A 12,020-nucleotide genomic window follows, 5' to 3' on the forward strand; every position below is an offset into this window, starting at 1 on the left:
GTGTTCTTCATTGCTAGTAATTCTGACTGGTTTTTCTTTATTATTTCTATTTCCTTACTTATGTCTTGTGTTGCCTTCTTTATTTTATTAAATTGGTGTCCTGCATCTTCTTTGATTCCTTTGATTTCCTCTTTGAGTTCATCTTTGACTCCTTTACTCTGACTTCTTTGAACATATTTACGATCATTCTTTTGAAATCTTTCTCAGGCATTTCCTCTAACTCGTTCTCACTGGAGGTCATTTCTGATGCATTAATACTTTTAGGTGGATATATATGGTCTTGCTTTTTAGTGTTTCTTGTGTTATAATGTATATATTTTTGCTTCTTGGATTAAGTTAGTGCTTGGATTTTCTAGCTAGCCGGGTATTCTTAGCTGTACCAATTGAATTGATGTTTTATATTTTCCATGTAGGAGCTTAAAGTGTTAGGTGTGGCTCTTAAGACTCTCAGAGTATCTACAAAGGTCTTCCCAGGGGTTGAGTTTCCCTGCTATGGGAGTATTCAAGTAGACTGAGTGGAATAAAATACAGGTAGATTCTAAAATTTAACTAAACACTGTACCCATTCAATCAAAAACAGCCCTGAGTATGTATGCAAGAGTAGTTATTATAACAACCAGATCCTCTATCAACAAATAGGTTAAGATTTCTGGTCTGTTGAGGGATCCAAGTCAGATTGTGATCAAGTGAGACCCTTCCCTGGTGCAATCCCAGTTACCTTGGATGATTTTGGTCTCAGTCAAGTTGCTGGCTGGGTTGTTGGGCTGCTGTTCTGATTTCTAGAGCTGGGCACTGGCTTTTCCTGTGGGGCAAACCAAGCCTGGCAACTGTGGCTCTGCAGATCAGCACCCCCGCTGCTGGATCTATCATTGCTGCTGCTAAAGCTGCTGCTGCTGCTGCTGATGTAGCTGCCACTGCTGAAGCCACCACTGCTGCCTCTGAAGCTGCTGCTGCTAAGGGTGCTGCCACTGGATCCACCACTGTTGGGGCACCTGAGCCACTGATGTTGCTGCCGGACTCTGCTCCTGCTTGGGTCCCGCCATCGGCTCAAGTTGGCGTGGCCGGGTCCCGGGCCGCTGCTGTGTTCGCTGGAGCTGGGCTCAGGCGGTGGGGGAGGGGAGGGAGCCGCGGCTGCTCTGGTTCTCTCGCTGTTCCATGTGTTCTTCTACCTCGCGGTCTGCTCCTCCGCTGCTCGCTGCCGCTCTCCCCTCACGTTTCCCGAGTTGTGGAGAGCGCAGTGTGAGGGGAAAATCCCGCACCTGGCTTTTCCTGCGGCTGGAGCTGAGTCTGGCGGCTTTCTGGTGCGCCGCCACTGCAGTTGGCAGAGCTGCCAGGGCCACTTTTGCCAGCCTGTGCGGGCTCTGGATGCTCTGGAACTCTTCTACTTCTCCGCTGCTGCTTCAATTTCCTATACACCTCGCTTTTTAGTAAAAGTGTGTATTTTGCTGAGGTTTTTTGGTCTTTTTCCCCCCTAGGCTGCTTTGGCATGGTACCTACGCCGCCATCTTCTGGAGGAAAGTTTTTATTGTGCCTTTCAGTCTCTTGAGGAAGCTTCATGATGGAGGGGAAGCATGGCAGGAGCAGAGGCTGGACGTCACCTCTGCCACAGCAGGTGGACAACAGCAGCAGGAGAGTGAGCTGAACTTGGCAAGGGGTAGCTGGCTCTAACACTCTAAATTTGTCCCCCAAACACACCTCCTCCAGCAAGGCTCCACCTCCCAAATTGCCACCAGACTAAGCATTTAAAACACAGGAGTTTACAGGGGACATCGGATTCAAACCACCACACTAAGCTTCTTTACATTTCTTGCGCTTTGAGACTTGTTAACTTATATGTGTAGAAGAGTATAAAAATTGATTTTTTGTATGAATTAATCATTCAAGATATTGCAAAATGTTTCCCGCCCCATTGATTTGTGCTTTTTGTCATTACCAAATATTTCATTCTTACACAAAATTTATTTGATAATATATTTTCCCCTATTAATCTATTTTACTTCTAGTATCATATGGTTTTGATTATTGTAACTTAATAATAATATATTTTAGTATTTGATATAAATAGTCTCATTACTACCCTTTCTCAAAATTGAATTCTGCTAGTCTCGACTAGTTCCTTTGTCAGATTTATGCTAAAATAAAGTTCCCTTTACAACTACCTCAGGCTGTAAAAAAAGTAGATAATCATTAAATTTACACTTTGGAAAGAGTTTAAAATATTATCTTGCCAGATGTGGTGGTGCACACCTTTAATCTCAGCACTTGGAACCAGAGGTAGGAGGATCACTGTGAGTTTGAGACCACCCTGAGACTACATAGTGAATTCCAGGTCAGCTTGGGCTAGAGTGAGACCCAACCTTGAAAAAGAAAAGAAAAACCGGGCATGGTGGGGCATGCATTGGGTCTCAGCACTCAGGAAGCAGGGGTAAAAGGATCACTATGAGTTCAAGGCCACCCTGAGACTATATAGTGAAATCCAGGTCAGCCTGGGCCAGAGTGAGACCCTGCCTTGAAAAACCAGAGAATAAAAAAGAAGAAAAATAATCTATTAAACTTAAAACAAGAATCTTTAAAAATGATTATTTATTTATTTATTTATTTATGAGAAACAGTGGCAGAGAGAGAGAGAGAATGAGCATGCCAGGGCATCTAGCCACTGCAGGCAAACTAGACGCATGCATCCACCTTGTGCATCTGGCTCTACTTGGGTCCTGGGGAATAGAACCTGGGTCCTTTGACTTTGCAGGCAGGTGCCTTAAGTCCTAAGCAATCTCTTCAGTCCTAAAATCAGAATTTTGATTAAGATTGTTATAGCTTTCCAGTTTTTTATTAGATATGTCATAGAACTTTATATTATGGTTTTTTGTTTTGTTTTGTTTTGTTTGTTTTTCGAGATAGGGTTTTACTCTAGTCCAGGCTGACCTGGAATTCACTATATAATCTCAGGGTGGCCGCAAACTCACTGTGATCCTCCTCCTACCTCTGCTTCCCAAATGCTGGGATTAAAGGCATGTGCCACCATGTCCAGCAACTTTTAAGAAATTTTATTTGGAAGCAGAGATGAGCAAGAAAGAGAAAAAATAAAAATATGGGCATGTTGCCAGGGTCTCTAGTCATTCCAAATGAACTGCAGGTACAAGCGCCACCTTGTACATCTGGTTTTATGTGGGTCTTGGGGAATTGAACCTGAGTCCTTTGGTTTTGCAGGCAAGTGCCTTAACTGCTGAGCCATCTCTCCAGCCCAAAACTTTGCATAATTTTTGTTGTTCTTGTAAAATGAATTTTTTTGTGTGTTTTTTTTTTTTTGAGATAAGATCTCACTCTAGCCCAGGATTACGTGGAATTTCCTATGTAGTCTCAGGGTGGCCTCGAACTCACATTTGATCCTCCTACCTCTGCCTCGCAACTGCTGGGATTAAAGGCATGCATCACCACACCCGGCAATAAAATGAATCATTTAATAGTGGCTTGAGTTAATGGTATTTGGAAATACTGTTGATTTATGCTATTGTCCATGCCTTCCAATATTTTACTAATTCAATGGGTTTATTTATGTTTTCATTGATTTCTTTGGGTTTTCAAACTATAAAAGTATTTTTTCAGTATATAAAAGATAGATTATATCAATTTTCCCTTCTTTATAGTTCTTACATTAGCCTCTTTTATTTCATTGATTGGGCTTTTAAACAACTATTAAGTACATGGTGGTAAAACCATTATGTAACTTCACTCAGTTTAGTCATGTACACTTCTAGATCATTTAATTTTAATATTAACAGCTAGTATAATACTTATTATCATGTTGAGGAAATATATTTTTCTCATTTTTTCTTATTTTATCTAGAACAGCTATTAAATGTTGTGTGCTTTAATTCTTTAAAATATTTTACTTGTTTATTTGCAAGGGGAGAAAAAATGGGCACAGCAGGGCCTTCTGCCACGGCATACAAGCTCCAGATGCCTGGGCCACTTTGTGTACATAGATACTGGGAATCGAACTCAGGCTGTCAAGCTTTGCAAGCAAATGCTTTGAAACACTAAGCCATCTCTCCAGACCAGTCTAATGCTTTTAAAAATAATACATCAGGGATCTGGGAGGATTGCTTAGTGGTTAAGATGCTTGCCTGCAAAGCCAAAGGACACAGGTTCAATTTCTCAGGACCCGTGTAAGCCAGATGCACAAGGTGGCATATGCATCTGGAGTTCCTTGACAGTGGCTGGAGGACCTGGCATGCCCATTTTCTCTCTCTCTCTCTCTCTCTCTCTCTCTCTCTCTCTCTCTCTCTCTGTATCTCTCTCTCTTTCAAATAAATAAACATTTTAAAGTATTTTTAAAAATAAAAATAATCCATCAAATTAATGATTTACATGACTTTTCATCTTAAACCTACTGCAATGAAATATTTCAGTGCGTGAATACACAGTGCTTTGCTGTGTTGACTCTAGAATATTACAAAACAGGGCTGGAGAGATGGCTTAGTGGTTAAGTGCTTGCCTGTGAAGCCTAAGGACCCTGGTTTGAGGCTCAATTCCCCAGGACCCACATTAGCCAGATGCACAAGGGGCACAGTGTCTGGAGTTCGTTTGCAGTGGCTGGAGGCCCTGGCATGCCCATTCTCTCTTTCTCTTTCTCTCTACCTCTTTCTCTGTCTGTCGCTCTCAAATAAATAATAAAAAAAAAATAGAATATTACAAAACAGTAGGACTAGCGAGATGGCTTAGCTGATAGGCTCTTGCCCCTAAAGCCGAATGACCCTAGTTAGATTTCCCAATACCCAAGTCAAGCCAGATCCACCAAGGGGCACATGTTTCTGAAGTTTACAGCAGCTGGAGACCCTGGTGTGTCCATACTCATTCACTCTCTTGCTCCTGGCCATGGTGGTACACACCTTTATTATATATATTTATGTACATATATGTATATTCAACAGACAGAGAAAGTAAGAGAGAGAGAGAGAGATTGGGGGTGAGAATGGGCACGACAGGGCCTCCAGCCACTACAGATGAACTCCAGTCCAGACGCGTGCACACCCTTGTGCATCTGGCTAACGTGGGTCTAGGGAACTTGAACCTGGGACAAGGATGGCCCTGAGTTTGAAGCGAGGCCAGCCTGAGACTACACAGTACATTCTAGGTCAGCCTGGGCTAGCTAAAGGGAGACTGTACCTCAGAAAAAACAAACCAGCTCTGGCTCTCTGATCACTTAGGAATTTCCAGCTGTGGGTGAGTTTTTCCCTCTGCTGAGCCTGGGCCCAGCCAGGAGCACGTCCCCAACAGCTCTTACTGTCCACATGGGCTCTTTATCTCCTCCAGCTCCCCACATGGCAGGATCTCCTTGAACTTTCTTTTCTTTTTCATTTCGGTGGGTGAGCTTTTCCCCCAGATCCCGATCTGGTCACATGGACTCCTGAGCTACTCGGGGCCCACATGGGTTTTTGGGCTCCACATGGTGTACTTGTTTTCTCCCCACTTTATCTCCCCTTACCTCTCAACTTTCGCCTTTCTGCACTCCTTTGTAAAATCTGAATAAAATGTGGCATTTTAAAAATAAAAATAAAACTGGGTGTGGTGGCGCACGCCTTTAATCCCAACACTCGGGAGGCAGAGGTTGGAGGATCACCATGAGTTCGAGGCCACCCTGAGACTACATAGTGAATTCCAGGAGAGCCTGAGCTAGAGTGAAACCCTACCTCAAATAATAATAATAATAATCATCATCATCAAAATAAAAAACAGTATGTGTATATATATATATACACACACACACACATATATATTGTTTTAACTATTTAATCCTTTAGTATCATTATTCATTGTTATTACATTATTAATAATTGTAAAATAGTCTTTTTGTCTTGTTCCTTAGGGTGTGTGTGTGTGTAAAGGTAGGGTCTCACTCTAGCTCAGGCGGACCTGGAATTCACTATGTAGTCTCAAACTGGCCTCAAACTCACAACAATCCTCCTACCTTGCTTCCCAAGTGCTGGCGTTTAAAGGTATGTGCCACCACGCCCAATCTATTGTCCCCTAGGTTTTGAGAAACACTGCTTGATTTGATATTTGTATTACTGTGTATGTTTTGTGATCATGATAGGTTAGAAAAAAGACTTTGCTATTAAAAAAAAATTTATCATTTTTCTTGAAGTAGAACTCTTTTATGCATCACCAAATCACTAGACTTCCATTTTTACTTCAATCTAAGAATCTTCCCATTTGAATAAGAAAATTTAAGCCATTTATACTTGTCATAATTTTTAAGCTTGAATGGGCTCCTCTTATACTTTCTTCTTTCCTGGGTGCCTTATTGATTCTGTCCCATTTTGTTATTTCCATAGATCATGTTTTTGTTTACATTTTACCATTTACAATAATAATTATTATTATTTTTGTTTTAAGAGATAGGGGTTTGCTCTACCCCAGGCTGGCCTGTAATTCACTATAGTAGTAGTCTCAGGGTGGCTTTGAACTCACAGCAATCCTCCTACCTCTGCCTCCTGAGTGCTGTGGCTAAAGGTGTGTGCCACCACACCCAAATTCCATCTATCATCATTTAAGAGACTAGTGTCCCTGTTTTCATATATATTTGCAAGAGAGAGAAAGAGAGAATGGGCATGCCAGAGCCTCCAGCCACTGCAAATGAACTCCAGATGCTCTTAACTTTACATGGGTACTGGGGAATCAAACCTAGGTCCTTAGGCTTTTCAGATAAGTGTCTTAACTGTTGCGCTGTCTCTCCAGCCCCCCCAAATCATTCTTAATTCACTTTGACTTCATTACCTTATCTTTTGAAGTGATTAATTGCTTTATTGTTTCAAATGATTTTATTGACAATGTTTTTTTAAAATATATTTTATTTTTCTTTATTTATTTGAGAGAGAGAGAAATAGAGAGAGAGAATGGGCATGCCAAGGCCTCCAGATGCTTCAAACAAACTCCAGATGAGTGCACCCCCTTGTGTATCGAGTTTATGTGAGTCCTAAGGAATTGAACCTGGGTTCTTTGGCTTTGCAGGCAAGTGCCTTAACTACTAAGCCATTTCTCCAGCCCGAGAAGGGTTTTTAATTGTGTATTATTTATTTGCGACAGACTGAAAGAGAGCACTGAGAGGGAAAGTGAGTGTGGGCTCCCAAGGAGCCTCCGCCACTGCAAACAACTACAGACACATGCACCACTTTGTGCATCTGACATTATGTGGGTGCTGGAGAATTGAACCTAGGCCAGCAGGCTGTGCAAGCAAGCCCTTTAACCACTGAGCCATCTCCTCAGCTCCTACTGAGACTTCAATATAGGAGCATTCTTGTAATTTGATCATATTCCATCCTATTAACTTCTTATGTGGCCCTTCCTCCCTCCCTCCCTCTATTCCAAGTAGTTCTTCTTCCCAAGTAGTTCTTTTGTTTTGATATCTCACTCCTTTTCTTTCTTTCTTTTTCAAGGTAGGATCTCACTCTCTAGCCCAGGCTGACCTGGAATTCACTATGTGGTCTCAGGCTGGCCTCGAACTTACAGAGATCCTCCTACCTCTGTCTCCCTAGTGCTGGGATTAAAGGTGTGCACCACCACATCAGGCTTCTATTCTTTTGACTATTCTGTCATTTCACCAGAAATAACTCATGCAGTTTTTCCTCTGTACTTCTGGTTTGTATTCCTGTAAATCAAAAATTTTATTTTTACTATTTTTTTATTTAGTCATTTATTTTTCTTTTATCTGTTTTTGTTTAATTTCAAACAACACAGTTTCTCTCTCTCTCTCTCTCTCTCTCTCTCTCTCTCTCTCTCTATATATATATATATATATATATATATATATATATATATATGTATATATATATATACATATATATATATATGCACATACATACATACATACATACATACACATACATACATATACATATTGGGGTTTTTTTGAGGTAGGGTCTCACTCTAGCTCAGGCTACCTGGATCTTTATGGTCTCAGGCTGGCCTCCAACTCATAGCTATATTCTTATAATCATATTCCTAAGAAACCCCACTCATTGATACAAAAAGGTATGATCTGGGAAAGGGACCAGTACTAAAATCTCAAATGCAAATAACTGTTTTTGTGTACTACAGTTGGCTCGATGTGTTTTCATAGGTCTAAATGCTTTCAGCTCAAAAGCAATACATTACAGTCTAAGACACCACTGAGCTTGTTTGGAGCGGATGGAGGCCCTGACATGCCCATTCTCTGTGTCTGTTTCTTTCTCTCTCTGCTTGCAAATAAATAGAAAAGAAACAAAAAATAAAAGAACAAAGGATTCAAGCCAGGCATGGAGACACAAGCCTTTGATTCCAGCACAGAGGCAGAGGTAGGAGGGTCCTCACGAGTTTGCAGCCACCCTGAGACCACATAGTGAATTCCAGGTCAGTCTGGGCTTCCACAAAGAGCAAACAGAAGGTTCAGAGGTGCAGTTCTGCCCAGTAACAACTTCTACTCTTCTAGCATAGGAAAGTAGGTAAGTCAGGGCCAGCACTACAGAAGACGAGGCACATGTCAGACAGCGAACTGGATTTAAAGAAGAGAGACCAGTCTTCCAAATCACTGAGAAATGCCTATTTCTTACATTTTTTAATCACTGATACATAAAATGCTTCAGATGGTTCAAAAGCTTTTAAAACAGTGATTCCATGGAAGAGTTTCTTGTTCATAGATTGCAATTCATTTGGTATCTTTCCAGAAGTCTCCCAAATTGGAATCTTCAAATATGCTTACTAGGATGAAAAACCAGCTTAAAAACAGTTTTGTCTAATAAATCTGCTTTAAAAAAAATCAATGAATGATTTTAAAAATTAGCTTCATTGTTTTTTAATTTACCATCTGTTAACTCAATAAATATGAGTTCTTAAAGTTAACCTAATTGTCTTGGAATATGCTATTTTTGAAGTTGATTAAAATTATTTAAATTGATTTTATTGTATATCCAGACTAAAACAAAGCCTGCCTGCATTTGGATAGATCTGTGGCCAATAATCTACAAATAAATGTGTCTATTTGTAAAATGAACCACTTATGTTTATGGCTCCTAATACATACCTGTCAGTTATGTGAATATTCAGAAAGGGGAGCTGACATCAGATCATCAAAGAGGTAGTCTAACAGCATATTCACAGTAGTATAGCCACCGAAACTGTTGCCCCCAAGTACAGAACTGTCACCTATTTGCTTTCTGTCTATTGAAGAAGAAATGGAGAAGGGATGTTCACTATGTTCTTTATGTATTATCCTGCCTCTGGTCACAGTGTAGTGGATGAAGGGTGGCCAATCAGAGTCTTCTCTGAGAATTGTGTATGTGTGGGGGGGAAGGCCCATACTTTGAGTCTTTGAGTGTCTTTTTCTTTTTTTTTATTTTTCTTTTTTTTTTTTAAGCAGGGTCTTGCTTCAGCCCAGGCTGACCTGAAATTCAGTCTGTAGTCTCTGGCTGGCTTGGAACTCATGGCGATCCTTCTTCCTACCTCTCAAGTGGTGGGATAAATAGCCTGTTGCCACGCCTGGCACTTTGAGTGTCTTAACTAGAACAACCACCAACCACGATTCACCATGTGTAGTGAAGAGAGGAAGGAACTGGGCTGCCATAAGGAAGTCAAAGATGAGATAGGGAGGAGGCTGGAGAGATGACTCAGTGGTAAAGGCATTTGCCTGCAAAACCTGATGGCCTGGGTTCTATTTCCCAGCACCTATGTAAAGCCAGATGCATGAAGATGGTGCATGCATCTAGAGTTCATTTATAGTAGCAAGAGGCCCTGGTGCACTGATTCTCTCTCTGTCTCTGCTTGCAAATAAATAAACAAATATATATATATATATTTTAAAGATGAGACATGGAGAGAAAGGGTTGAATGAGTTCCCCTGCAGTAACTCAGTACTTCTATTCTAGAGGCCCCTTGATGTTGGATTGCATGAAAAGGCCCTGTATGCTTTATCTCTCTTTTATGCAAGCTCAGACGATCCATTTCGAATGCTGGTAAATCAAAATAACTTAAGCTAAATGTACAAGAGAGGAAACTTTCCCCTGGTCATGACTATTAAATCAAAGATTTCTAGTTTCACTTCTCAACCTGACTTTTTGCTTTTTTTTTTTTTTTTTTTTTTTTGAGGTAGGGTCTCACTCTAGCCCAGGCTGACCTGGAATTCACTATGGAGTCTCAGAGTGGCCTCGAACTCACGGTGATCCTCGTACCTCTGCCTCCCGAGTGCTGGGATGAAAGGCATGTGCCACCACGCCCAGCTTCAACCTGACTTTTTAAAAAGGAAATTTTAACATTTTATTTATCTTATGGTGATTGTTTTCTATGGCTTATCTAAAAATCTTTGTCTATTTCCAAATTACAATGTTTTTTTTAAATAAAGCTTTGTGGTTTTAGCTTCTATGTATAATTCTATAATTTATTGCCAGTGAATTTTTATTTATCTAGGTATTAGAGAGAGAGGATGGGTATGCTGAGGGCTCTAGCCACCGCAAATGTACTACAGATGCATGTGCCAGCTAGTTTATCTGGCTTTATATGGGTAGTGGGGAATTGAACCTGGACCCTTAGGTTTTGCAAACAAGTACTTTAACCTCTGAGCCATTTCTCCAGACCTGCCAATAATTTTTTAAAAGTATTTTTTATGATTTTTTTTGTTTATTCTTATTTATTTGAGAGCAACAGAGAGAGAAAGAGGCAGAGAGAGAGATTGAGAATGGGTGCACCAGGGCCTCTAGCCACTGCAAATGAACTCCAGATGCGTGCGCCCCCTTGTGAATCTGGCTAACATGGGTCCTGGGGAATCGAGCCTCCACGGGTCCATAAACTTTACGGGCAAGTGCTTAACCACTAAGCAATCTCCTATGATTTTACTTTTATTTATTTATTACAGTCAGAGAGAGAGAGGGAGAGAGAGAGTGTGTGTGTGAGAGAGAGAATGGGCATGCCCGGGCTCCTAGTCGATGCAAATGAACTCCAGATGCATGTGCCACCATGTGCATCCGGGTTATGTGGGACCTGGAGAATTGAACCTGGGTCCTTAGGCTTTGCAGGCATGCATCTTAGCTGCTAAAACATCTCTCCAGCCCCTGCCGATAATTTTTTAAAATTACTTTTATTTATTTATTTGCAAGCAGAGAGATACAGAAGAGAGACAGAAAGACAAGGGGTGTGCGCCAGGGTCTCCAGTTGCTACAAATAAACTTCAGATGCATGTGACATGGGTATAGGGAAATCAAACCCAGGTCATCAGGCATTACAGGAATGTGCCTTAACCATTGGACTATCTCCCCAGCCCTGCTAATGAATTTTGAGAGGGGTGTGAGGTAGGGAATTAAGCCTCCTTCTTCCTCTAATTATTCTACCATCATTAGGGTGAATGTGAAAGTAGAGTGAGAGGATGGTTTTTTGAAACAAAACTATTAGATTTAGGGCTGGAGAGATGGCAAAGGTAGGAGGATCACAGTGAGTTTGAGGCCACCCTGAGACTACACAGTGAATTTCAGGTCAGCCTGGACCAGAGTGAGACCCCACCTTGCAGTCCCTACCCTGTGCTTTCCGATTTGTGTAGGGAGAGGGGAGAAGTGCTCAAAATGCAACCAAACTAAAACTATAAGACTTTCCTGTTGTTTAAAAAAGTGTTTTATGGGCTGGAGAGATGGCTTAGTGGTTAAGCGCTTGCCTGTGAAGCCTAAGGACCCCAGTTCGAGGCTCGGTTCCCCAGGTCCCACGTTAGCCAGATGCACAAGGGGGTGCACGCGTCTGGAGGTCGTTTGCAGAGGCTGGAAGCCCTGGCGCGCCCATTCTCTCTCTCTCCCTCTGTCTGTCTTTCTCGCTGTGTCTGTCGCTCTCAAATAAATAAATAAATAAATAAATTTTAAAAAATTTAAAAAAATGTTTTATTTATTTAATGATTTGATACAAAGAGAAAGAGGCAGAGAGAGAAAGAGAGAGAATGGGCATACCAGGGCTTCTCAGCATTACAAATGAGCTCCAGACTCATGCACCCCCTTGTGCATAGATACTGGCGA

Source organism: Jaculus jaculus, chromosome 16 (assembly GCF_020740685.1).
Source record: "Jaculus jaculus isolate mJacJac1 chromosome 16, mJacJac1.mat.Y.cur, whole genome shotgun sequence".
NCBI classification, from domain to species: Eukaryota; Metazoa; Chordata; class Mammalia; order Rodentia; family Dipodidae; genus Jaculus; species Jaculus jaculus.